The 27599-nt window shown below is 38.5% G+C and overlaps 1 long non-coding RNA gene across 1 annotated transcript in view; it reads left to right on the forward strand.

Annotated features, from left to right (window-relative positions):
* Nucleotides 1-18370: 18370 nt before the first annotated feature.
* LOC110140086 (uncharacterized) overlaps nt 18371-27599 on the forward strand; it is a 98872-nt gene continuing 89643 nt past the window's right edge. The window contains exon 1 of the long non-coding RNA XR_011491178.1: nt 18371-18841. This is a non-coding gene — a long non-coding RNA (uncharacterized lncRNA). The remainder of the gene's footprint in view (nt 18842-27599) is intronic.

Genomic DNA, 27599 nt, shown 5'->3' on the forward strand with positions numbered 1-27599 from the left:
CCAGTCTCTGGTGCCAGCAAGATTAGAGACTGCTAGGATAAACCATTGAATTCATGCCCCTGGACTACAGCATAATCTAGACCAAGGGATTCACAAATGTAGTATGTGGATCCCAGTAGATCCTCGACACTCTTGCAGGAGGACTACAAGCTCAAAAACTACTTTCATAATAATATTAAAATTGAATGTCTTTTTCACCAAAAGTGCCAAAGCAATGGGATGTAAAACTGATGGTACCTGAGCATGAATCCTGGCAGTGGCACTAAACTCTGCAAACAGTCATCGATCTTTTTACCACCACAGTGTGAAAAAAATGGCTAGTTTCCTTGAAAATGTCTTTGATGAAGCAGAAAAAAATTGTCAATTTCATTAAGTCTATAACCTTGAGGACACATCTCTTTTTAATATGCTGGTGATGATGTGTTTCAGAGGAAAAACACCTATTCAATTGCTTGAGTTGTGAGCTGAACTAGTTGCTTTTTAATGGGACATTAATTCTGCCTTCAAGAATAGTGAACAAACTATGACTTTTCTGACTTGGCTGTTTGGCTCAAAAATGAATTCAGTGAGCCTGTCACTTCAAGAAAATCAAAAGGAAATATTTGTAGTTAAGAAAAAATGGGAGATTTCAAATGAAAATAAGGCTTTTGGAAAATGTGTTTTTGCCACTGATTGTTCAAGTTCAGTTCAGTCCCCCAGTCTTGTACGACTCTTTGTGACCCTGTGGACTGCAGCACGCCAGGCTTCCCTGTCCATCACCAACTCCTGGAGCTTACTCAACTCATGTCCATCAAATCAGTGGTGCCATCCAGCCATCTCCTCCTTCCTTCAATCTTTCCCAGCATCAGGGTCTTCTCTGATGAGTCAGTTTTTCACATCAGGTGGTCAAAGTATTGGAGTTTCAGCTTCAGCATCAGTCCTTCCAATGAATATTCAGGACTGATTTCCTTTAGGATGGACTGGTTGGATCTCCTTTTAGTCCAAGGGACTCTCAAGACTCTTCTCCAACAACACAGTTCAAAAGCATCAATTCTTTGGTGCTCAGCTTTCATTATGTAAGTCCAACTCTTACGCCCATACATGACTACTGGAAAAATCATAGCTTTGACTAGATGGACCTTTGTTAGCAAAGTAACGTCTCTGCTTTTTAATATGCTGTCTAGGTTGGTCATAGCTTTTCCTCCAAGGAGTAAGCATCTTTTAATTTCATGGCTGCAGGTACCATCTGCAGTGATTTTGGAGCCCAGGAAAATGAAGTCTGTCACTGTTTCCATTGTTTCCCCATCTATTTGCCATGAAGTGATGGGACTGGATGCCATGATCTTATTTTTCTGAATGTTGAGTATTAAGCCAACTTTTTCACTTTCCTCTTTCACTTTCATCAAGAGGCTCTTTAGTTCTTCGCTTTCTGCCATAAGGATGGTATCACCTGCATCTCTGAGGTTATTGATATTTCTCCCAGCAATCTTGATTCCAGCTTGTGTTTCATACAGCCCAGCATTTCGCATGATGTACTCTGCATATAAGTTAAATAAGCAGGGGGACAACATACAACATTGACGTACTCGTTTCCCAATTTGGAGCCAGTCTGTTGTTCCATGTCCAGATCTAACTGATGCTTCTTGACCTGCATATGGTTTCTCAGGAGGCAGGTCAGGTGGCCTGGTGTTCCCATCTCTTTCAGAATTTTCCACAGTTTGTTGTGATCCACATAGTCAAAGGCTTTGGCGTAGTCAATAAAGCAGAAGTAGATGTTTTTCTGGAACTCTCTTGCTTTTTTAATGATCCAGTGGATGTTGGCAATTTGATCTCTGGTTCCTCTGCCTTTTCTAAATCCAGCTTGAACATCTGGAAGTTCTCAGTTCATGTACTGTTGAAGCCTGCCTTGGAGAATTTTGAGCATTAGTTTGCTAGCCTGTGAGATGAGAGCAATTGTTTGGTAGCTTGAACATTCTTTGGCATTGTCCTTCTTTGGGGTTGGAATAAAAACTGACCTTTTCCAGTCCCGTGGCCACTGCTGAGTTTTTGCTGGCCTATTGATTGCAGCACTTTAATAGCTGCTGTTTTAGGGCTTGGCAATTTGTAAAGACTTTCTGATAAGATTGGTGGTTGTTATGGATGAATGTTTGTGTCTCCCAAGATTCATTTGAAACCCTAAATCCTGACATGGTGGTATTTAGAGGGGGTACTTTTGGGGGTTGTTAAAAAAAAAAAAGGCCTAAAATGGAGTAGCTATGCTTAACCCTTAGTCACCAAATCAAGACTTAAATTAATTACAGTTTCTGCTTTCCAGGAAGAGACTCTTCTGTCAGTCAGTTAGGAATCCTTTGATCAACAGCAGTTAAGCAATCTGTCTGCCTAAGGAAAGTTACCTTGCAATGGCCAACCTACCGTTTTGCCTGGTATAACTTCCTGCTTCTCCCTCCCTCTGCTTATGAAAGTCTTTCATTATACACAGCTCATCAGAGCCCTTTTCTGTCCTCTTGATTGGATGCTGCCTGTTTCAAATGGATTTTTATTCAAAAATTTTAATATGTCTCAGTTTGTCTTTTAACAGAGGGAATTAGGAATAGATACAGTCATGGGTGTAAGGCCTCCATTTAGAGACTGAAGCCCTTACAAAGAATAGGGAGAGAGATCAGAGTACACTCACTCACTTCTCTCTCTCTCTCTCTCACCCATTCATGGAAGGATATAGTAGGAAGGGGGCTGTGGCAAGTTAGCAAGAGAGTTCTCATCAGAAGCCTCCTTGATCTTGAACTTAGGTCTACTTTTTAAGTCAGTCAGTTAGAGGCATTTTGTTACAGTTGCCTGAGCAGACTCATATGGTGATGTTAATAAATGTGATTCTTAAAAAAATAATGTATAATAAAATAAAGTTTTGAAGATTCATATCAACAATTTGAAATAGCTATTGAAATACTCTACTCTTTTCCAGATAGACATCTGCATGAAGCCAGGTATTTTTATGCATATATGCTTCATATATATTCTTTGTAAACTTTATATATCAATACTTTATACATTCTTTATATAGTTTAATATATATAAAGCATATATACATCAAAAAACCTGGCCTCCAGTGCACTGGGAAGACCTAGAGGGATGGGATGGGGAGGGAGGCTGCAGAGGGGGGTGGTGGTCGGGATGGGGAACACATGTAAATCCATGGCCAATTCATGTCAATGTATGGCAAAAACCACTACAATATTATAAAGTAATTAGCCTCCAACTAATACAAATAAATGAAAAAAAAAGAAATAAAAAAAAATAATAAAAAACCTGGCCTCACAAAGATGTCTATCTAGAAGAGAGTAGAGTGTTTCAATAGATGTTGCAGATTGTTGATATGAATCTTCTAAACTTTAAATTATTTTATTACACATTATTAAAAAATCACATTTATTAACATCATCACTATGAGTCTCCTTGGGCTACTGTTATAAAATGCCACATACTGGATGGGTTAAAAGTAGACCTAAGCTCAAGACCAGGACTTCCCAGATGGCTCAGTGGGTAAAGAATCTGCCTGCGACTCAGGAGACTCAAGAGACGTGGGTTTGATCTGTGGGTCAAGAAGATACCCCAGGAGGGCATGGTGACCCACTCCAGTATTCTCACCTGGAGAATCTCATGGACAGAGGAGTCTGGTGAGCTACAGTCCATAAGGTTACAAGGAATTGGACACAATTGAAGCAGCTGAGTGGGAACAAGATACACTTTAATAAAAGCAATATGTCTTAATAGATCCATTGCATAAGCTCAAATAAGAATCCAGCTGTCCTCTATCAAGTTAGACATCAAAGAGGTAGGCAGAAGTGTAAAACACTGACATTCTTTCCTCTTTTCTAAGTTTGCTCTGGAAAATATAATAATTTTTCATGAAAAAGTACTATTTATATTAGCACATAATGAGTTCATCATTGTTGCTTTAAAAAGATTTAATAAAATGTTTAAAAAATTTCTAAGCCTCAATTTCTGATACAATATATATCAATAAAATCCACATAAACAAAAGCTCAAACTCAAAACTATTGACCTCCTCAATAGTTTTTTTAAGACTGTGATGGGGTCTGAGGGCCTCCAAGTTTGAGAACGTCTGATCTAGACTATCCATGTTCTGTTGTTGTTGCTGTTAACTGCTCAGTCCTGTCTGACTCTTTGTGACCCCTGGACTTCAGCACGCCAGGCTTCCCTGTCCTTCCCTATCTCGCAGTTTGCTCAAACTCATGTTCATTGAGTCAATGATGCCATTCAACCATCTCATCCTCTGTCACCCCCTTCTCCTCCTCTATCTTTCCCCGCATCAGGGTCTCTTCCAATGAGTCGTTTCTTCACATCAGGTGGCAAAGGTTTTGGAGCTTCATATTCAACATCAGTCCTTCTAATGAGTATTCAGTACTGATTTCCTTTAGGATGGACTGGTCTGATCTCCTTGCTGTTCAAAGGACTCTTAAGAGTCTTCTCCAGCACCACAGTTTGAAAGCATCAGTTCTTTGGCGTTCAGCCTTCTTTATGCTCCAACATCCATACATGACTGTGGGATAGAACCATAGCTTTGACTATATGGGCCTTTGTCGGCAAAGTGAAATCTTTGCTTTTCAATATGCTATATAGGGTTGTCAAATTTTTCTTCCAAGGAGTAAGCTACAGTCACCATCCATAGTGCTTTTGGAGCCCAAGAAATTAGTCTGTCACTGTTCCCATTTTTTCCTCATCTGTTTGCCATGAAGTGATAGGACCAGCATGTTGAGCTTTAAGTCAGCTTTTTCATGCCCCTCTTTCACTTTCATCAAGAGGCTCGTTAGTTCTTCTTCACTTTCTGCCATAGGGTGGTGTCATCTGCCTATCTGAGGTTATCTATATATCTCCCGGCAATCTTGATTCCAGCTTGTGCTTCATCCAGCATGGTGTTTCGCATGATGTACCCTGCATATCATTTAAATAAGCAAGATGACAATATTGCTTATTGTCAATACAGCCTTGTATTGACAGCCTTGTACCTCAATACAGCCTTGAATGTACTCCTTTCCCAATTTGGAAAGAAACTGAAGCTGCTCAGTCATGTCCAACCACCCCATGGGCTGTATCCACTAGCCTCCTCCATCCGTGGGATTTTCCAAGCAAGAATACAAGAGTGGGTTGCCATTCCCAATTTGGAGCCAGTCCATTATTCCATGTCTGGTTCTGTTGCTTCTTGACCTACATAAAGGTTTCTCAGGAAGTGGGTGAAGTGGTCTGGTATTCTCATCTCTTTAAGAACATTCCACAGTTTGTTGTGATCCACACAATCAAAGGCTTCCCTTTTTTTTTCCCCCTGCCATCCTGGCTCCTTCAGGGTCACTTGAACAATGCCTCACAGTGACCATTGCTGCCAGGGGTGGCTAGGACCACCCTGAGTCCAAGCCAGAAGTTCACCTCCTTACTCCCCAAAGTATGAGGTTGAGGTTCTGATGTGGTGCTGATTTCCTGCAATCGCTGCTCAACCAAACCCACTACATTCTATACCTGGATGGAGGGACACTCCCCTTGTCATCTGGGTCTTCCAGCACATCTGCTTCCCTGAGCTATGCTGCCAGCTCCCCGTAAACCTTTCTGCCTGAAACGTACTCTGAAATCTCAGTTGGGAGTGTGTGCAACTGAGGATGGAGTCATTCTGGTTTTTTTACACTATTTTCTAGTGCTGGCTCCAAACAGAGTCCAAGCTACCATCTTGCCAAATACGCTTGCTCTTTCCCCCAAGTTGATCAGACAGCATGTTTAGTCCAAACGGCAGTTGAAGTTTAAACTGGACGCTCTTCTATCATGACCTTTTCTTTTATTGAATGAAAGTTAAGGTGCAAATAGGAAAGAAACTTGGCTTTTCCAGCCACTAATCCCTTAAATTCACAGTGTGGGATAGTTTTCTCCATGTTCCTGGATGAGCTCTCAGGTTTGCCTCACATTTTCATTCAATTACACTTAGGTAATAATGAGCTCCAATAAAACTCCAGAGAACAGACTCATTTCACCATTAAAATGTCCAGACTGGAATAATAGTCAAATTGAAAGATTGAAAATTAATGTTTCTTTCTGCTTGACTCCACCTTGGAAGGGATGCTCATTCCAGATTCATCTTCCTCTCGATTTCTCTGTCCATCTCTCTTTGCCAACAGCATCAGGCTCGCTCTTGGCCTTCTATTTTTCCCAGGTAAATATTAAACATAGATGATCTTTTGTTAGTGGCAGAATTTTACAAGTTGTTAAAATATAAGAATACTTTTCCAAGTTTGGTAGGCAGGTTACCTCAAGTTCTTTTTTTAATAAGGGGCCAGGGAAATTATCACAGGATTAAAGAATAAGTTGGCTCAGTGGTAAAGAATCTTCCTGGCAAAGCAGGAGATGTGGGTTCAGACCCTGGGTCAGAAAGATGCCCTGGAGAAGGAAATGGTAAGCCACTCCAATATTCTTGCCTGGGAAATCTCAAGGACGGAAGAGCCCAGCAGGCTATAGTCCATGGTGTCACAAAAAAGTTGGACATGACTTAGGGACTAAAGACCAAAAAAAATTTGACAATTTAGAGGTAATTTTGGCATCTATGTGTATGTATGTTTTCATGGCTAATTATATATAACTACATATACATATATACCACATGTAATATATTAATTACATAAATGTGTTCATGTGTATATGCACTCATAGAAGAATTGAAAATCTCTTTGGAACATTAAAACACATAGAGAAGTGATAGTTCTTGAGAATACAAGTTTTCTTCCCTCTGTATCCTCTATTCCCATCTCTATTTCCATCATGTCTCCTCTGAAGTTCTTCATTATCACGCAGTAATTTCTTTTCACTTATTTAAAATAAACCTTATCACACCAAGTGGAAGAAAAATGAGTCTTTTGCTTAGAAGAGAGTGCTAAATACCTGATCAGCACAAAGAGAAAAGCCGGAAAGGAACTAATGGTTACCTTAATGTCGTTGGAGATGTTCGTCGGTCAAGGATTAAGGCCGGGAGACAGTTCAGAATGCAGGGCTTACCATGGTGGCTAATAATTCCCAAAGGCGCCTAATACTTCCCAAAGGCGCACAGGAGGCATGTGATGTGTTTTGAAAACATTGATGAGTTTTACTGAGGGTCCTTGCAAGTCTGTGGTGCTGTCTTTTCTGATCTAGTGTTTCTACCTGGTGACAGAAGAAGCCTATATTGCTCATCAGTGGATGTTGACTGTTTAATGTCCCACAGGTTTTTCACTGTTCAGTAAAATGACTATCTTTAGATTCAGCTACTCAAACATTTTGATTATTCTACATATGAGTGCTTTTGTATATCTCTTATCAACGGTGACTTTGGAAGGTTTTTGAATAGGAAGCAGATTAGAAATCAAGAAATGGTGGCAGTACTTTATATAAATATTTATCAGGGATAAATCATGAGACAGCTATTACAAATTCCTTTATTCCCTCTTTATTTGTGCGTGCAGGCAGTTTTAGTGTGGGAGTGATGGAGGTGGAGAAATAGTTAAAAAAAACTTTAATTAGAAGATCATAAATGAAATTTAAAAGCTCGTTATAATTTTTTAATGCCAGAATAGCAAATTACCTCATTTGTGCATATACTTTGCAACTGATGACTTAATTTTTTTGTATTTCAGAGTTCTGAAGAGATTGGTGAAAAATGAGAATTATGATTGTGTGCAAGTAAACTCAAAACAAAAACCAAGCCTCATGAGAATACTGTGGAAATTTATAAGGAAGATATGTGTTTAGAAACAAAAAAGACACACTCATACATCCATTATAAGCTTCTTAATTTGGCCACCTGGCTATCAGAACACCTTGAAGCAAACAGTTTTACAATTATTTCAGAGAACAAAAGAGGTCAAGACGTTCCCTGGGAGCAAGGACAGAAAGTGGAGCCCACAGAAGCACGGTTTTCCTGAGTGAGAGGGTTAGAGCATGAATCCAGGATCTGCAGACAAAGCACGTCCTTACAGGATTATTTCATTGTTTCAGGAACTACCGATTTAGTTACCATTCATAGTAGTAGGAACTCTGAGGGCTCAGTGGGTAAAGAATCTGCCTGCAATGTAGAAGACACAGGAGATTAAGGGTTTGATTCCTGGGCCAGGAAGATACCTGGAGAAGGAAATGGCAACCTACTCTTATTTTTGTCTGAAAAATCCCATGGATGGAGAAGCCTGGTAGGCTACAGTCCATGGGGTCGCTAAGAGTCAGACACGACTGAGCAACTTCACTTTCACTTTTCACTTTCCTTCATTGGAGAAGGAAATGGCAACTCACTCCAGTGTTCTTGCCTGGAGGACCCCAGGGACGGGGGAGCCTGGTGGGCTGCCGTCTATGGGGTCGCACAGAGTCGGACACGACTGAAGTGACTTGGGAGCAGCAGCAGCAGCAGCGTATCTGAGTGGCCTCTTGGTTTTCCTACTTTCTTCAATTTAGGCCTGAATTTTGCAATAAGGAGTTAATCATTTGAGCCACAGTCAGCTCCCGGTCTTGTTTTTGCTTACTGTATAGAGCGTCCCGATTCATCCTATCCTCCCTTGTTATCAGGGAAGTGCATCATGCCCAAACTCACATCCTTCTAATGAGTCCAGAGTTCACCTCTTCAGACATACTGCTGCACCCCCAGCTCATACTTCCCTGCTTTCTGCGGCCCTGCTGTTTACTTGATCTTCCTAGTTTATAGTTTGTGGCTCTTTTCTCTCATACTTCTTTCTTTTCTCAGGACTGATATTTTCAAATATCCTCTCTACTATTCTTTTCCAGTTTGCATTGTAATACCCCAGTTCAGATATGAAGAACATTACCTTCAGTGCTGGCTGCTACTTCTTTAAATATTCCTTTCATCTTTATAATTTAATGGAGATTTTCTGTCTCCATTCAAGTCTTCTTCCTCCACTATTATCCTCCCCAACAGAATCCAGTCTAAGAAATGCTACTTTATAGTAACTGGGCATCTTATGCTCTCCCAGTATTCTTATGGCTTAGAAGAAACATTTCATTGTAAAGTGGTGATAAAAACATATAAAACACATCATGCTAAATTTTTTTTGTATAAATTACTGCCCATCACTGGCTTAAAAGTTCATATAAAGCTAAACTTTATAGCTCTGCATTTTTGCCTGTAGGAATTTACCCAGTTGATTAGAAAACTTATGCCCACAAAAACCTACACATCTGCACATGAGTGTTCTTAGGAGTTTCATTCATAATTGCCCATATGGCAAGCACTCTTTAGGCCTTTTAAAAGATGAATGGAGAAATTACCTGTGCTATGTCCATACAATATTGTACCATTCACTAATAAAAAGAAATGCACTATCAAGTCAAGTGAAAGCATGAATGAATCTCAAATGACTGTTGCTGAATGAAGAAGTCAGTCTTAGAATGCTATGTACTTTATGATTCTATGTACGTGAGATTTCAGAATAAGAAATACTATAGAAATAGAAACCAAATCAGTGGTTGCTAGGGAAGTACACCTTCTCTCAGCCAAGTCTTGACATGATTGCATCGTTTCAGACCAGGAACCTAGGGACTCAGCTAAGCTGTACCAGGATGTCTGACCCACAGGAACTGTGAGATTAAAAAAACGTTCATTTTAAGCTGCAAAAGTTTGAGGTAATTTGTTATGCAGCGTTGTATAACTAGTCCAGTCACATGTATTTTATATAGTATTAAAATTGAGTCACCAGATGAGCTTCTGCTTTTAAATAAGAAGGCTGATATTGCAGTGTTGTGAAAATACTTTGTCCTGGCTCAATACATGCTAACAGAATTATCATTGTATTAGGACAGTTTGGAACCACACACAATACTACCTTTTCATTATAATCATATGTTTCAATTTGAACTATATATCAAAGAAATGTCTCTGAAATAGGAGTTATTCTATTGCATTTTGAACTGATTTCCCCCTAAATTAGTGCTGACTCTCCAATCATTAGAAGAAGAAGAAAAAAAAAACGATGTGCTTTTAAAAATGAAATAGGACAAAATAAATGTTTGATACCACGTTCTGCTTCCTCCTAGATGTGTCTACATTCAAACTCTACAGGACAGTTTTCTTTCACATGGTTTATGCTAATGAATTGGAAAAGAGGAAAGGGATCATTCTAGATAAGGAAGTAAAAGACTGTTATTCAGACTGAGAGGGAAATAAAAATCAAATAGCATCCAAGATAGTATAAAATGTCAAACCATAATTTGTCTGGTTCCTCATTCATAGCATGTTCAACACTGCTATCTCCACTGGGCTCTTTTCTACACAAATGTGGCCCATTTCCTATACGGATATTTTCATTGCTACCATTCTGCATATGCACAGATGAATCTTCACACCTTCTTATACTCATTTTGCCTCTTTTGGCATGTGTTCTATCTGCCTGCCATATGTAACCATCCTTGCAACATTTCCAGACTCAATTTAAAGTTTGAAAAATATCCTTCCCCTCACTTTGCATTTCTATGCCTTTGGAACTTGGCAGAAAAGTCTGACTGATCTTCTTTGCCATTTTTTTTTTTTTTTTTTAGCTAGTTAATTTCAAAGAAGTATTTCCTACTACTTTTATGATTTTTGGCCCACTCTGAGTTTAGAGAACACGAAAATGTAGCAAAAGCATTAGAGAAGCTCTTTGTAGTCTGTGAGGGCAGTCCCAGTAGACCGGTGGTAGCTTTGTGGGACAACTGGGTTAGACCAGAAAGTTCTCATCCAAGATTTTCAGCTGCCTTTTTTTCCTTTTATTTTTGGCTGTGTTGGGTCTTAGTTGCTGAACAGGCTTTTTCTAGTTGCAATGAGCAAGGGGCTACTATTTACATGTGGTTCATGGGCTTCTTTTTGCTGTGGTCCCTCTGCCCCATGGTATGTGAGGCATGGAATCTTCCTGGATCAGGAATCCAGCCCATGTGTACTGCATTGGTAGGTGAATTCCTAACCACTAGACCACTAGGGAAGTTCCAGCTGACTTTTTAATGTGTGAAGCTCCTTTGGCTCAAGAAAGATACAGCAAAAAGTGATCTTACAATGAGCGTTTGTCACATGTGAGATCTGATTTAACTCTAAAATTAATAGAATGGCCCTTGGAGACATTGCCCTCAAACTAAAACATTGTTTCCTGATTTATCTGTTATCTCTCTATGGACACAAGCAAATTATCCCATCACAGTTTATATCACCCATCATGTCACAGACAGGGACAAACATTTATGTCATTATTCTGTGTTGAGTCTCCTTTCTCCTCTTTTACACCATCTCCATTTTCTAAGATTTAGTTCAAGTACTGCTTCCTTCACAAATCCTTCATGATTACACCCACATTGATCTCAAGTTTTCTCATCTCCTGCAACATTCATTGTCTTTCTGTTTTTAGCTCTTAATTATAGACTCATGCATCCTGGAACACTCTTCCTTCTCTCCTGTGCCTGACAAGCACACACTTGTTATTAAGGACTCAGGCAAAGTGTCACCTCCTCCTTGAAGTCACCCTTGACCACTCCCTACCCTTTAGCCCCCAAGGAAGTGAAGTATCCCCTTGATGATGCTCCCAAAGCATCATCTAACTGAGAACAGGGTATGTGTCCTTCTATTTGATAACATATCAACCTTGTCATCTCCCCATTGCAGAGTGAATTCTTTCCAGTGGGCAGATTCTTATGTTCAGCTCTGCCACACCAACACCTAGCCCCAGAGCTGTCAACTAATATTAACAAAATTCAGTATATAGCTGATGAATTAATAAATGAACACAAAGTAAATGAATGAACATTAAGAATGAATTATTGTGTTATGTGCATCAAATAATAACCAATGAATATAAATTAATTCATTATGTGTACCAATTTATCTACTAATTATGTGCATCAATCATTATTTTTATCGACCTAGGACCATCAAAGAAATTAATAATTTGTATCAGTTAATGATTATTTGCACATTTACTTCTTGCTGCAAAAGGGGAGAACATAAGCAGGTAAGATACATATATGAACTCTCATATTTAACTGAGGGAGGAGATTTTGTTCTATTTACGTGTATAGACTGAATGCTTGTGTCCCCTGAAAATTCATATGTTGCAACCTAATCCCCAGCATGTTGGCACCTGGAGGTGGGCCTTTGGGAAATGATTGGGTCACAAGGGCAAAGCCTTCGTGAATGAGATTAGTGCCCGTGTGCATGTGTGTGCTCAGTTGCTAGTCGTGTTTGACTCTTTGCGACCCCTTTGGACTATAGCCTGCCAGGCTCCTCTGTCCATGGAATTTTCCAGGTAAGAATGCTGAAGTTGTTTCCCATTTCTTCCTCCAGGGGATCTTCCCAACCCAGGGATCAAACCTGTGTCTCTGGGGTCTCCTGCATTTCCTGAACTAGCAGGTGGATTCTTCACCACTGTGCCACCTAGGACGCCCTGTGAAAAATGCCCTAAAAACCTCTCTTGTCCCTTCTACCATGAGAGGCCACAACAAGAATCAACAGTCTATGAATCAACAAGTGAGACTACATGAGACGCTGAATCAGCTAGCACCTTGTTCTTGGACTTCCTAGTCTCCACAAGTGTGAGAAATGAATTTCTGTTATTATAAGCCACCCAGCCTGAATGAAGGCATTCAAATTTTGCATATTTTTAACACAATATTGCTCATTAGGAATATAATTTTTTACTCAATTTTAAAGAAGTTAGGAAAATAGAAAGGAAAATGAGGAAGAAATTACTAAGAGGAAAAATATCAACAAATCCAGTGCTTTAACCACAGTGTCTGTTATACTTTTTATAGGCTTTTCTGTAGTTAGTATTCATGTTTTACCACTGGCAAGCTGTCATGAGAATAGCTACTCAATATGCAATGTAATAACCTGTCACAGTTTAACTTATTGAAATTCACCAGCCAGGGACCATGGGAAAACATGTGAGTGAAACAAAGATTATTTAAGTTGAGGCAGCGAGGGAGAGTGTTGAAGTCTCAAGGAGAATTTTGGAAGGGGTCTGTTAAAGGATTTGGTCTTGTGCTGAGTGATTCTAAGCAGGGCTTAAAGAAGAGGAAGCCATTTCTGAACTAACTGCTATGAGAAATCAGGGGACAATTCAGGGATTAGCTAACTTTGCAATTTTTCTGGAGAAGGTGAGAAGATCAAAGCAAAGCTGGTCGTCATTGATAAATAAGCAGTAGGCACTCCAGTGTTAGTTGCTCAGCCGCGTCCTGCTCTTTGCACATGATGAGCTGTGGCCCCCCAGCCTCCTCTGTGCCTGGGATTTCCCGGCAAGAATTCTGGAGTGGGTTGCATTTCCTTCTACAGGGGAACTTCCTGATCCAGTGACTGAACTCCAGTCTCCTGCATTGCAGGCATATTCTTCACCATCTGAGACACCACTTGGGTTAATATAAAGAGGGGGCTGTTAGGTGGTTTTGCTGTTGTTGAGTGTCTCTGAGGAGGTCTTACAAATAGCTGTGAAAAGAAGAGAAGTGAAAGAAAAGGAAAGATATACCCATTTGAATGCAGAGTTCCAAAGAATAGCACCAAGAGATAAAAAAGCCTTCCTCAGTGATCAATGCAAAGAAATAGAGGAAAACAATAGAATGGGAAAGACTAGAGATCTATTCAAGAAAATTAGAGATATCAAGGGAACATTTCATACAAAGATGAGCACAGTAAAGGACAGAAATGGTATGGACCTAACAGAAGCAGAAGATATTAAGAGGAGGTGGCAAGAAGACATAGAACTATACAGAAAAGATCTTCATGACCCAGATAACCAGGATGGTGTGATCACTCACCTAGAGCCAGACATTCTGGAATGTGAAGTCAAGTGGGCCTTAGGAAGCATCACTATGAACAAAGCTAGTGGAGGTGATGGAATTCCAACTGAGCTATTTCAAATCCTAAAAAATGATGTTGTGAAAGTGTGGGGCTTGATATGCCAGCAAATCTGGAAAACTCAGCAGTGGCCACAGGACTGGAAATGGTGAATTTTTATTCCAATCCCAAAGAAAGGCAATGCCAAAGAATGCTCAAACTACCAGACAATTGCTCTCATCTCACATGCAAGGAAAGTAATGCTCAAAATTCTCCAAGCCAGTCTTCAGCAGTACATGAACCGTGAACTTCCAGATATTCCAGCGGGATTTAGAAAGGGCAGAGGAACCAGAGATCAAATTGCCAACATCTGTTGGATCATTGAAAAAGCAAGAGAATTCCAGAAACACATCTACTTCTGCTTTATCGACTATGCCAAAGCCTTTGACTGTGTGGATCACAATAAACTGTGGAAAATTCTTAAACAGTTGTGAATACCAGACCACCTGACCTGACTCTTGAGAAATCTGTATGCAGGTCAGGAAGCAACAGTTAGAACTGGACATGGAACAACAGATTGGTTCCAAATAGGAATAGGTGTACGTCAAGGCTGCATATCATCACCCTGCTTATTTAACTTATATACAGAGTACATCATGAGAAATGCTGGACTGGATGAAGCACAAGCTGGAATCAAGATTGCCAGGAAAAATATCAATTACCTCAGATATGTTGTTGATACCACAATTATGCTAGAAATCACAGAACTAAAGAGCCTCTTGATGAAAGTGAAAGAGGAGAGTGAAAAAGTTGGCTTAAAACTCAACATTCAGAAAACTAAGATCATGGAATCTGGTCCCATTACTTCATGGCAAATAGATGGGGAAACAATGGAAACAGTGACAGATGTAATTTTTTTGGGCTCCAAAATCATTGCAGATGGTGACTGCAGCCATGAAATTAAAAGATGTTTACTTCTTGGAAGAAAAGTTATGACCAACCTAGTTCAGTTCAGTTCAGTTCAGTTCAGTCCCTCAGTCATGTCTGACTCTCTGCAACCACATGGACTGCAGCACGCCAGGCCTCCCTTTCCATCACCAACTCCCAGAGCTTACTCAAACTAATGTCCATCGAGTTGGTGATGCCATCCAACCATCTCATCCTCGGTCATCCCCTTCTCCGCCCACCCTCAATCTTTCCCAGCATCAGGGTCTTTTCCAATGAGTCAGCTCTTTGCAACAGGTGGCCAAAGTACTGGAGTTTCAGCTTCGACATCAGTCCTTCCAATGAATATTCAGGACTGAGGTCCTTTAGGATGGACTGGTTGGATCTCCTTGCAGTCCAAGGGACTCTCAAGAGTCTTCTCCAACACCACAGTTCAAAAGCATCAATCCTTCTGTGCTCAGCTTTCTTTGTAGTCCAACTCTTACATCCATACATGACCACTGGAAAAACCATAGCCTTGACTAGATGGACTTTTGCTGGCAAAGTAATTTCTCTGCTTTTTAATATGCTGTCTAGGTTGGTCAAAGCTTTCCTTCCAATGAGTGAGTGTCTTTTAATTTCATGGCTACAGTCACCATCTGCAGTGATTTTGGAGTTCCCCAAAATAAAGTCTGTCACTGTTTCCACTGTCTCCCCATCTATGACCAAACTCTTTGGAAGGAAAGTAGTCATGCATGGATGTGAGAGTTGGACTATAAAGAAGGCTGAGCACCAAAGAACTGATGCTTTTCAACTGTGGTATTGGAGAAGACTCTTGAGAGTCCCTTGGACTGCAAGGAGATCCAACCAGTCCATCCTAAAGGAAATCAATCCTGAATATTCATTGGAAGGACTGATGTCGAAGCTGAAACTCCAGTACTTTGGCCCCCTGATGCAAAGAGCTTACTCATTTGAAAAGACTCTGATGCTAGGAAAGATTGAGGGTGGGAGGAGAAGGGGACAATAGAGGATGAGGTGGTTGGATGGCATCACCGACTCGATGGACATTAGTTTGAGCAAGCTCTAGGAGTTGGTGATGGACAGGGAGGCCTGGAGTGCTGCAGTCCATGTGGTTGCAAAGAGTCAGACATGACTGAGGGACTAAACTGAACAGAACTGAACTGAACTGAGTGTCCTTGTATCTGTCTTGTTTCACACTTGGTCATAGTCACGACTTTCTGATCAATGCTGATGTTGTGTTTGTTGATAGTCTAGCTCTAACTATCCACTGCCAGGACTGATTTTCACTTTCTGAAATGATTTGTTTATTATTAGGCTTTGAGTTCTCTACTTTTTCAATTCTCTGATGTGATATGTTGAACAATATTATAAATTAGTTGTTAGAAGAAAAGATCCCACAGATGACAGATAGTATCAAGTTGTGGTCATTTTCCCTGAGCGTCTCTATTTCTGTCATTTTCCTGCCAAATTGCAGTGACCCCATTTGGACCATCAACAGTAATATATGATACTGTATCTCCATCATTATTGTGGATTGAATATTATTAAAAAAATGTTCATTTAATAGCCAAAAGTGGAATTCAATTTTTAACTTGAGTTTATCTGACTATTGGTGAGGTTTATTTTGTTTTGTTTCTTTCAGTTCAGTTCAGTTCAGTCACTCAGTCGTGTCCGAATATTTGCGACCCCATGAAATGCAGCATGCCAGGCCTCCCTGTCCATCATCAACTCCTGGAGTTTACTCAAACCCATGTCCATCAAGTCGGTGATGCCATCCAGCCATCTCATCCTCTGTCATCCCCTTCTCCTCCTGCCCCCAATCCCTCCCAGCACCAGGGTCTTTTCCAATGAGTCAACTCTTCGCATGAGGTGGCCAAAGTATTGGAGTTTCAGCTTCAGCATCAGTCCTTCCAATGAACACCCAGGACTGATCTCTTTTAGGATGGACTGGTTGGATCTCCTTGCAGTCCAAGGGACTCTCAAGAGTCTTCTCCAACATCACAGTTCAAAAGCATCAATTTTTTGGTGCTCAGCTTTTACAGGTGTCTAAAATTATTTTGGAGAATGGTGAAACATGTGTCTATAAGATATTATTATGGTAAGTGTTATTACCCATTCAATTTTTTAACATGCATTTTCCTGTGCAGAGTAGCATCTTTGGACAGTTTGGCATATATTTTTTTGAAACTAAACTGAATATTTTATAATTTTATAAACAGTGTTTTAGCAGACACTAAATTCCTACAGGGCAAACATTTCAACTATTGGAAGAATTCACAATATTTACATTGTGAGTGAGTGAACGAATAAGAGAAATATAATCAATTAATAAGATGCCAAGTCTCTATTGTTGAAGTACATGCTTCTTTATGTAATTGGTGTACATCGTTTCCAAACTGAGATGACTCTGTTTAAGTTGCTAAATTTGTGGTCATTTCTTATCTAGCAATAAAGAATACATTAGTTTTCTGTTTCTCAAGTATTTTTTATTGAAATTCTATATGAAAAACAAAATAAGTTTCTGGAAGAAGAGCTTGTGTCCATGATGTATGTATCTGAAATTTTGTTTTATGTAATCTTGGTTTCAGTTCAGTTCAGTTGCTCAGTCGTGTCTGACTCTTTGCGACCCCATGAACCGCAGCACGCCAGGCCTCCCTGCCCATCACCAACTCCCGGAGTTTACTCAAACTCTTAAGTGAGCATAATAAAACTCTAGATACCAAGTATATTGTTATAAATACCTATTAGATGACATAATCCATAGGTAAATGAGAATTTCTAAATGCTATCATTTCAACTCTACATCTTCCCCAACATTGACCTACACAATTAATTAAAATACAATCTGGTTATATTTACATATAATTTAGTTATAAACATAACAAAGTTAAATAGGAGAATTACTAAATTTACTCTATATTCCTCTTTATCAGTTATTTTGTCCTGACTTTAATATCTGAGTATAACTTTTGGAATAGTAATGGAAATGTACTCAATACTGAAATACATATTCTAAGTTATTGCTTAAGTTTTACTTTAAATATTTTATTATTTTAAATATTGAAGCATAATATTTAAAATAAAGCCTAATGTCAAATATACACACCACATATAGGTATATTTTATGCACATAAATGTAATTATATATTTTAAACATATGTATGTATATATATTATTATGTTTATATATAGTAAGTAATCTATGATACCTTTGGAAATGTAAACAATTCTTTTTCCTCTGATTCTGAAGTCTAAGCCCCACTGAATCCCTTGCTCTGAATAGGATATGCTTTATTCACTCATGACAATCTTGTAGCATCAATCATGTCCTTCACCCTGTAACTGCATCCATTATGTTGCCCAGTTGTTTCCCTATAATTATTTTTCAAGTCATTTCCAGAGTACTTCATAAAATATTTTTAATGCCACTATATAGAAGCAGATAATAAATTAATTCCATTTTTAAGGGCTTTAAAAATGTAGTGTTACTTTAAGCTGCAGTCAATTTTGTACCACCACTTTAGCAGAGGCATAATATACAGTGTTTTTGTTTTTTTAAGATAAGGGTTTCGTTGTTGCAATCTAGGAAAAAAGCTGCTGTACAACAGTGAAGTCTTTTTTTTTTTTTTTTTTGCATGAGGAAGGGAAAAAAAGCCACCTTACCCTTCCCTCTTCCATATGCTTCAACTTTCATGTCTGTTTTGCCCTGTATTCCATTAACATTATGATTAATGAAAGCTCTCCTGAATTTCAAATACCTTGAAAAGTAGCCAATGCCTGCTCTTCGGAGGCCACACTGAAGATAAATAACAATAAAAACAGGGTGATCCAGGCTTTTGAAGTCTTTAAAGACAAGCATCACTGTGATCTTTGTACCACTGTTGCAGAAAGGAGGACATTTCACATTTCTGGCACTACTAAGGACAACACAGCGACTGAAAGAAAGCATGAATTTCTGGGAGCAGCATCAGGATACAGGACTCCTGCTGAGCTCACCAGTTCCTTGCTTCGCACAGCTGCCTTCTCAGCTGGGGGTTTTAAATCAGCACTGTGAGGAAAGACAGAAATGACCATGGTGCATTTGCCTCACTATGAGAAAAAGGTAATGTTCAATTAACGCTTCAGCCTTCTGTTTTCCAACTGACTTATTTCTGTCTTTTATGTGCATGTTTCGCTTTGGGTCTTTCTGTTGCTGTTGTTGTTCCTTTTCATTTCATGAAATAAAACCCTTAAACTAAAAATATCTTTGTGCTTGCAGCTATGTATGCAAGGATCCTCAAATTCTCATGGCTTTGCTGAGATCAATGAGTTGGAGGAATCATAGTGCTTTTAAAAATGTGTATTAAAACCCAGTGAATATTAACATCCCTGTTCACTAGCCAAGCTTGCATGTAACTGTGAAAATATCACAAGTGAAAGAATACAGCCTGGTTTAGAAGTATTTCCACAAATGCAGCATCTGACTTTTGAGGATGCATTTATTTACCTTACCTGCTGCTCTGCTATAGAATTGTGTATACTGTGGTGTTAATGGTGAGCTCTACTTTGAGGTTGGCTTGAATACTGATTACAGAAAGAGTTGATTTTAACAAAGCAATGTTTTTAATCTTTCAGCCATAAATAAGTATATTACCTTCCTTCACATTTGTTACAGACCGTACTTGTAATTGCATAGATAAAAATTAATAAACATGATTTTTATTGAATACTACTCTTCACAGTTCTCCATTCTTCACAGTGTTACTTCATCTGTGTTCTTAGAGATGAATTCACTAGGGTTCTTAGCTGTACTCTTTTTATATCTCTTTGAGAACAGTGTATTTTATAAGCCCAGAATGATAGGTGGCTCAGACTGTAAAGAATCCGTCCACAATGCGGGAGACCTGGGTTCGATACACGGGTTGGGAAGAGCCCCTGGTGGAGGACATGGCAACCCACTCCAATATTCTTGCCTGGAAAATCTCCATGGACAGAGGAGCCTGGCAGGCTACAGTCCTTGGGGTTGAAAAGAGTCGGGCGCGACTGAGCGACTAAACACAGCACAGTCATCTGTGTTTGTGTGCGCTAGGTTTTATGAATTTCTTTTCAGATTTTCATTAGCCTTCTGGTTAAAAAGATGCTTGCTTTTGAGCTTGAATAAGGTTCTTAGGAGAAAGTTCAGGGAATGAATGTTCATTGGAGACATCAATATAGTTTTATTTTAAGATTTAAGCCAAAATATTGATTACAACCACTTCAGTAATTGTTCAATATAAAATCTGATCAGTAATTCATTTTACAAATATTTATGTACCAGGAACTGGGCTTGGCAACAGAGGCAATAAGACGAAGGTGTGGTTCTCACTCTCAAGATCTTTATTGTCTAAACCTTTTAATCAGTGAGCTATTTTCTGAAGCGGAATCTGATATTTAAGTTTTTCATGGTACAGTTTATGTTGGAGGAAAGTTTTAGATAATTTATTGCATTTCACTTCAAAGTAAAATATTTAATTAGTAGACAGTCTAGAGGGGACTAATTTTTAATTTTTACCTACTTAGACAACAACTATTTATTGAACGACTCTATTGTATCAGGAACTTTTGTAAACATTTGGTCTATAGCAGCAAATAAGCCAGAGAGAGCCTCTCTATGGGGCTGACTTACATCCTAGCAGATACTGAGCCCGAAGAGGTAGCATGAAATTTCTGCTTGTTTTTAGAAGCACAAAAAGGCAAAGTGACTGAGAAATTGAACCTGCTGACTTGATACCCTAGCAATTAATCCAGCCCACTTGCTTTTCATATTGGACAATGCTATCCCAAAGGAAAAGAAAGAGCTTCTACAAGTATGTATACAAACTTTCAAAATACTTAGAAATTACTTTAAAGACAAACAATAGATAGTTTGTAATAATATTGTTCTTCCTAGAGCCTATTATGCAGAGTAGAGTAAGTCAGAAAAAGAAAAACAAATATGTGTATTAACACATACATATCGAATCTGGAAAGATGGTACATACTGATGAACCTATTTGCAGGGCAACAATGGAGACACAGACATACAGAACAGACTTTGGACACAGTGGGGAAAGGAGAGAGTGAGATGAACGGAGAGATTAGCATTGAAACATGTACAGTACCATGTGTAAAATAGACAGCCAGTGGGATTTTACTGTATGACACATGGAGGTCAAATCTGGCGCTCTGTGACAAGCTGGGGGGAGGGAGGTTCAGTGGGTAGGGGACATATGATGCCTATGACTGATTCATGTTGATATATTGCAGAAACCAACACAATATTATAAAGCAATTATCCTCCAACTAAAAATAAATAAATTAAAAAATATTGTTCTTCCAAATGCAGTATCACATTTGTATAACAAATGTACCACAAATGTATCACAAATGTAGTATCACATATGTATCACAGATGTATCATAAATGTAGTATCACAGTGTAATGATTTTAATTTTGGGACACTCATAAGTACTTAAGTTGGTTAGCCATCTTGTTGTTCAGTCTCTTCGTCGTATCCGACTCTTTGCAACCCCATGAACTGCAGCACACCAGGCTTTCCTGTTGTTCACTGTCTCCTGGAGTTTGCTCAAATTTATGTCTTGAAGTCAGTGATGCTATCTGATTGTCTCTTCCTCTTCTGCCCTCTCCTCCTTTTGTCTTCAAGAGTTACCCTAGAACTTTCCCTTGGTCTACACCTGGCAAACACACAGTTTTTTTTTGGCTATGCTGGGTCTTTGTTGAGGTGTGTGGGCTTTCTCTAATTGCAACTCACGAGCTTCTCTTGTGGAGCACAGGCTCTAGAGTGTGCTGGTTCAGTAGTTGTGACATCCAGGCTTACCTGCCCTGGAGCATGTGGGATTGTAGTTTCCCGACTAGGGATAGAACCTGAGTCCCTTGCATTGGAAAGCAGATTCTGTACGACTGGACCACCAGGGGGATCCTAACACACAGATTCTCTCTTTTTTTTTTTCCATTTATTTTTATTAGTTGGAGGCTAATTACTTTACAACATTGCAGTGGTTTTTGTCATACATTGAAATGAATTAGCCATGGATTTACATGTATTCCCCATCCCGGAATATCCACTGACATTGCTATACCTTCTTTGCTGGCTGCCTCGGTTATTAGTGAAACCTGTCCACTGAGCATGTTTCTGGGACTCCACCCCAGAAAACATTTGGAAAACTTATATTCAGCTTCCTATCATCTCTCTTTCTCATTTTGACTACCTCATTTTTCTACTTTGAGATTGCAGTGGAATACATTTTCTCTAATTTCTTTCCTGAGTTATTTGAGTCTTTCCTGCTTTATTTTTATCTCCTATGTGTATGTATGTATGATTGATCTATCTCCCTGGAGGAGGAAATGGCAACCCACTCCAGTATTCTTGCCTGGGAAATCCCATGGACAGAGGAGCCTGGCAGGCTACAGTCCATGGAGTTGCAAAGAGTCAGACACAACTTAGCGACTGAGCACATCATCTATCTATTTATCTGTCATCAACTTAAAAATACGCACTTAACCTTTTAGCTTAACTTCAGGCATTTCAAATCAATTTCTTCATTGTCACTTTCATTATAGCTGTTGAAAAACTAAGTTCTCAAGTGTCTGGATTCTCTTGCAGTGAGAGTGGTCATATTCTTTAGTTCTGAACATCTAGACATCAGCATAAACTTGCCAAGATCTTTATGAAATATTCTGTTTACTTGATATAAGGGAAAGTCGCTTTGCACAGCTCCTTTTCTTTTACTTCTTGAAGGTAGACTGGGATGCCAAAAGCTTCTGCAGCCATTTTGTGACTATGAGGAGATAAATATGAGGAAATCCTAAGAGAATTTCAGAAATGCCAGCTATAACATGCTAAAACCACTGAACCAATGCCAGCTGCCTCTCTCAAGACTCTTTGTTAATGTAAAAAAGATAAACCAGTATTTACTAAGTCACTCTAAATGCTGTTTTTCATTACTTTTAGTTGGAAGCATTTCTAACAGATGCTGCATGTATAAATAATTTATAGAGGTTGTTGAAAGTTGAACATTGTGTTATAAAATATAACAGTTAACAATAAAGGTAAAGTAGAATTCTTATCTTCAGGAACTTTATGGTGAACATTTTATATGATAAGCAAAAAAGCATCAAGAGATTTTCTGATATTTGTCCAAGGTCTGAGATCAATTTGTGTTGGCATGCTTTTTACTGGTTCTTGATGTGCATTTTCTCACATGTAAAATAGTAGATTGCATTATTTCTGAGGTCCATTGCATATCTAAACTTATAACTTTATTACAATAAAATGTATTTAAAATCGATGGATTTATAACACTACCTGTTGAATAACATTTTAAAATTTAAATTCCTTGTATATTTCTGGCATGAAGAAATCATTATACTTTTACTATTCAAGCTTAGGATTCTGTTCATTCTATATTGAAAAACTGGACTATGAGTTTGAACCTTTTGACATACCACTATCCACTGTAAAAATCCAATTTATTTGAAAATGAATGCGTTAGTTTTCAGTTGTGTCTGACTCTTTTCGACCCCATAGACTGTTGCCTACCAGGTTCTTGTGTCCATGGAATTTTCCAGGCAAGAACATGAAGTGGGTTGCCATTTCTTTCTCCAGGGGAATCTTCCAGACCCAGGGATCGAACCTGGGTCTCCCACATTGCAGACAGATTCTTTAACATCTGAGCCACCAGGGAAGCCCAATTTATTTAGTAATTACCTACTGAAATTAGCATAAAGTGATATCTAGAAACCTCCTTTAAGAATAATTTTTCCCAGTGCAACTCCATACAACTTCATTAATCCCTCCCTCCTTTTTTTGAATATAAAATCCAGACAAAATAATTTTACTACTATGAAGTTATAAATGACATATTAGTTTTTCCAACACTTTTGTGTTATGTGCGTGTCATTGTTTTAAATTGGCATAAAGATGTTTTACTGATATCAGAGAAAATGGTCTCAAATTGCTTTGGGGGGGCAATAAAGCATAACAAAATGTTACTTTACTATTTAAAAGACTGTATGAGGAAATGCAAATTAAAGGGGAATTTATCATGAAGAACACTTATTTCAAGATCTATTTTGTATTTTCATCTCATTTTGTAATAATATGGGGTTATGCAAGCTGATCAAGTGCCAGTGGCTCTAACCAAGCCTTTTTTGGCCGTGATAGGTTGACACTTAACTCAGATTTATAATTTGATTGTTGCTGGAAACTGAGATGTGCAAAGAAGCTGTTACTGAAAATAGAAAACAAGTAAAACAGACAATATAGAAAGGAGAGATTTGACAGACAGCTAAAAGCTTTACTGCAGAAAATGAAAAGAAATAGAAATGAAAATGTATCTGTGTGTGTTGTGTACATTTATATATGTGTGTGTGCTGGTGGGTCTGCATATGCAGGCATGTGGGATAATTAGAGAAAGGGACTGTATTTACATCTATATGGAGTTTGTTTACTTTTGATGAAATGAGGAAACTATCACCAGATAATTGTTACCATCTCTTGCTTTCCAGAGTAACATGCAGTCCATGAACTGGAGAGCTGACCTGATACTTAAAAATGAGGGTTCCCTGCTTTCTTTGAAGCAACATAGCATCTCTGGGTGGTATTTGAGGATAAAGCAAACAGAGATGCCTTTTCTTTACATGCTGGAAACAGTCATCCCTGTTGCCAAGGAAACATCTTCAGGCAGCAAGGGTCACCTTTGGAAACAAATGGAAGACTTCAAAAGCAGAGCAATAGGAAACACCAAGATCTGAGCTTCCGAGCAAATGGCTCCTGTTTTAAATGTTATTTTCCAACAAACATTTATGTGATTATTATGTACTGGGAAGTAGGAAGGCTAAATTGAATGTGTACCAAGTCTGGTCCAGTATTTGCAAGCTTAGAAACCTGTGATTTTTGGTAGAGATGCTTTGAAAGGAGGAGTGAGTAGGATTCACATCTTAGACGATGGACAGACATTTGGATTTGGAAAAATAGAGCTGTGTTTGATATTTCATTCAAAGCAAGTTTCTACTCATTAAGAAAATATAGATTCTTTATACATGCGAGCACATTTGATTACACTTTGTCTAAATTAGCGAGGTTATTATTTTACTTTCTAAGAATGTTTTGTCATATATTTGTGCAGATTTTGTGTTATTAATGTACAATTGTGTTCATTAATTTATTATTCTATCAAATATTTATGACTTCTTCCTCTGAATCAGATACTACTCTCATGATGAGAAGGGAATAGAATATAGTCCCTACATTTAAGGTCTGTGGGACTCAGTCTGAGGAAGGTAGCTATAGAAATAAACAATGGAATTACTTGCAGAGGAAGCACAGCAGGAGGCTTGTAATTCTTCCTGGAGAGGTGAGGAAAGGCTTTTGGGGAGAGAAAAATGCTTGATCTTAGATTTGAAGGATGGATGAACATTGAGCAGGGAGTCCAAGGTTGGAAGAACATCCTAAACCGAGACAACAGCAAATGCAAAGTGCAGAGAGGTGAAGAACAGATTTCATTGGGGGTATTCTGTTGATTGGAGGTCAGGATGTATTTGGGAATGTGTTTGGAGATGAAGATGGAAAATGAAAGCAGAGCTGGATTATATAGTATGAAAAAAGTTTATACCTTACTGTTTTCCAGATTTTTCTATAATAACTTTAGATATAGCTAATAGGATTACTTAATGCTGTAATAAAGTTTTAACTGGTTTTTTATTCCCTCTTTCCCCCTTTTACAATCCAGAATTATTTACAAACATCTATGTGCTTTCAGGTGGCTTAAGGTATTGAAATTTCTGTGACCATTATATAAAGCAAGAATCATGAAATCTAGGTATAAACTCTCTTGCTATTAAAACTCACTATAACATTTGATCTATTAAAATACAAGTAATAGAATTTTATAATAGGAGTTAGAATGACCTCCACTTTCAAAGTAACTGGTAGGATGCAGATATCAGTAGCAATCATTTCTTGAAATCACATAACTTTATTTTTGCCAGAAAATTCAAAAGTGACAAATGCAGATAGCTCTTCTGACTACTGATGTGTTGTATTCCACACTGAAATACATCTTGTTAACTCTTCATTTATGAGGGACAAGAATGAAACTTTGTGTATAAGAAATTGTGGAGGGTGTGCATGTTTGAGAGCTAAAGCTTTTTGGCATCATTTAGGTTAGCCACCTGTTCTAGCCTGCATTTACTGAATAAATTAGATGCTCTGGGGAGAGTGCATGAAGCTGATTGGTCTGCCTTGTTACCAAGGCAACCATTTTCCTCTCTGCTCTATGACTCTGAAAGGGTTCATAACCCATTAGTGCTCCTCTGGGCAGGAACATGAAAATGTTTCTTTTTTTTTCCTTTTCTCTTCCTCCTTTTTCTATTTTGTTCCTTTTTTTCTTTTTTACAAAATTCATGTCAAGATGATGGGATTGACGGAATTCAACAGATACTCTTACAACATTGTTTATAGAGACAGTACATTTTCCAAATGTTTGAAAAACTGAGGTCCAAACCTCAAAGGAACATAAATAACAACTAAATGGAGGAAATGTTAATTATAATTAATAAAAAATGGAAAATGCTTTCAATTTCAAGTGGAGTTTGTCTAAGGCAATATATGTTAAAATATAGATTCCCTGTCCAAAAATCAATGAATGAAAGGTTACATTTTTTTTCTGGCTATTATTTCTATCAGGGTTTTCTCACTCTGCAGAGACAACGGAACATGAAAAGCCATCAGTTTGGCAAGACTTTGTCAGATCCATCAAAACATAAATTCAGAGGCTAAGCAATAATTTTCTGAAAGGGCTGAGGGAACACTGGGCGGATGGTTGACTGCACACTGTGATAATGCCATCGGAAACCAACACAGATTTTACCCACGAGCGACATTTAGACCTCAGCAAGATTTTCTACTATTTTGCAATCCATGTTTGTCTTTCCTCTCCTTTGTAGGCTGTCCTTTTGTATTCAAAATCTTCATTAAAAAAATCAGTAAACCTCCCAGATATATTTCTCCAGCACCTACCTTGTACTAGGAATTTTATGTTTTGCCACCTGCTTTCTTCCTCCTGTCAACTGAACGAGGGATGTCATTCGTCTTGTGTTACAGGGTAGATTGGGGGTTGAGCCTCAAGTGGATTGCCTGACTTGCTAAAACTAGTTGGGTTGGTATTCATATCGAGTTCTAACTCATTCTAAAGTCATGCTTTTCCACTGTGCTATAATGTCTCTACAGTTCTGTAGTAATAGTAACAGTGTCCTTTCTGAATGTTTAATTATTGTGGAGAAAAATATGTATGAAATAATTAAACATTAAAATTAGACCTCTTGGAGGGCTTTTTGTTCTATTTGGATTTCCTCACAAGTAAAATGCAATTCCAGGTTCTGCTTAGTTCACTGCAGTGCTGAAGCTTTTGTGCATATTTATTAAGAAAGTCGTTAAGAAATGGCTTCATCACACATAGTAATTCCTCTGACACTTTCTACAATTGTCTTTCTATAAATACTAGAGAAACTGATTAAAACTGAATTTTAAGTGCCTATGTTGTAAATCTCTTACTTGTTCTTCTTAATTGAAGACCACTAGGATCTCTATGAGAGATTAGGCTCATGTTTTGTTTATGGGCAAATCCCAGTGCAATCAGATTGATTCTAATTTCTCATTGCCTACAGGCTTTGATTCTGTATTCTGAGATTTCAAAACCGGATCTAATACTTTCAAATAAGTGGATACTGGAACATTTTAAGATGTAAGTGCACCACGAATAGGCAATTCTTAAAAGCTACAGTTCTTAGTGTTCATTAAAGCAGTGCAAATATTTTACTTGGTGTGAAGGTAAGGGATGGTT

The sequence above is a fragment of the Odocoileus virginianus genome, chromosome 14 (assembly GCF_023699985.2).
Source record: "Odocoileus virginianus isolate 20LAN1187 ecotype Illinois chromosome 14, Ovbor_1.2, whole genome shotgun sequence".
NCBI classification, from domain to species: domain Eukaryota; kingdom Metazoa; phylum Chordata; class Mammalia; order Artiodactyla; family Cervidae; genus Odocoileus; species Odocoileus virginianus.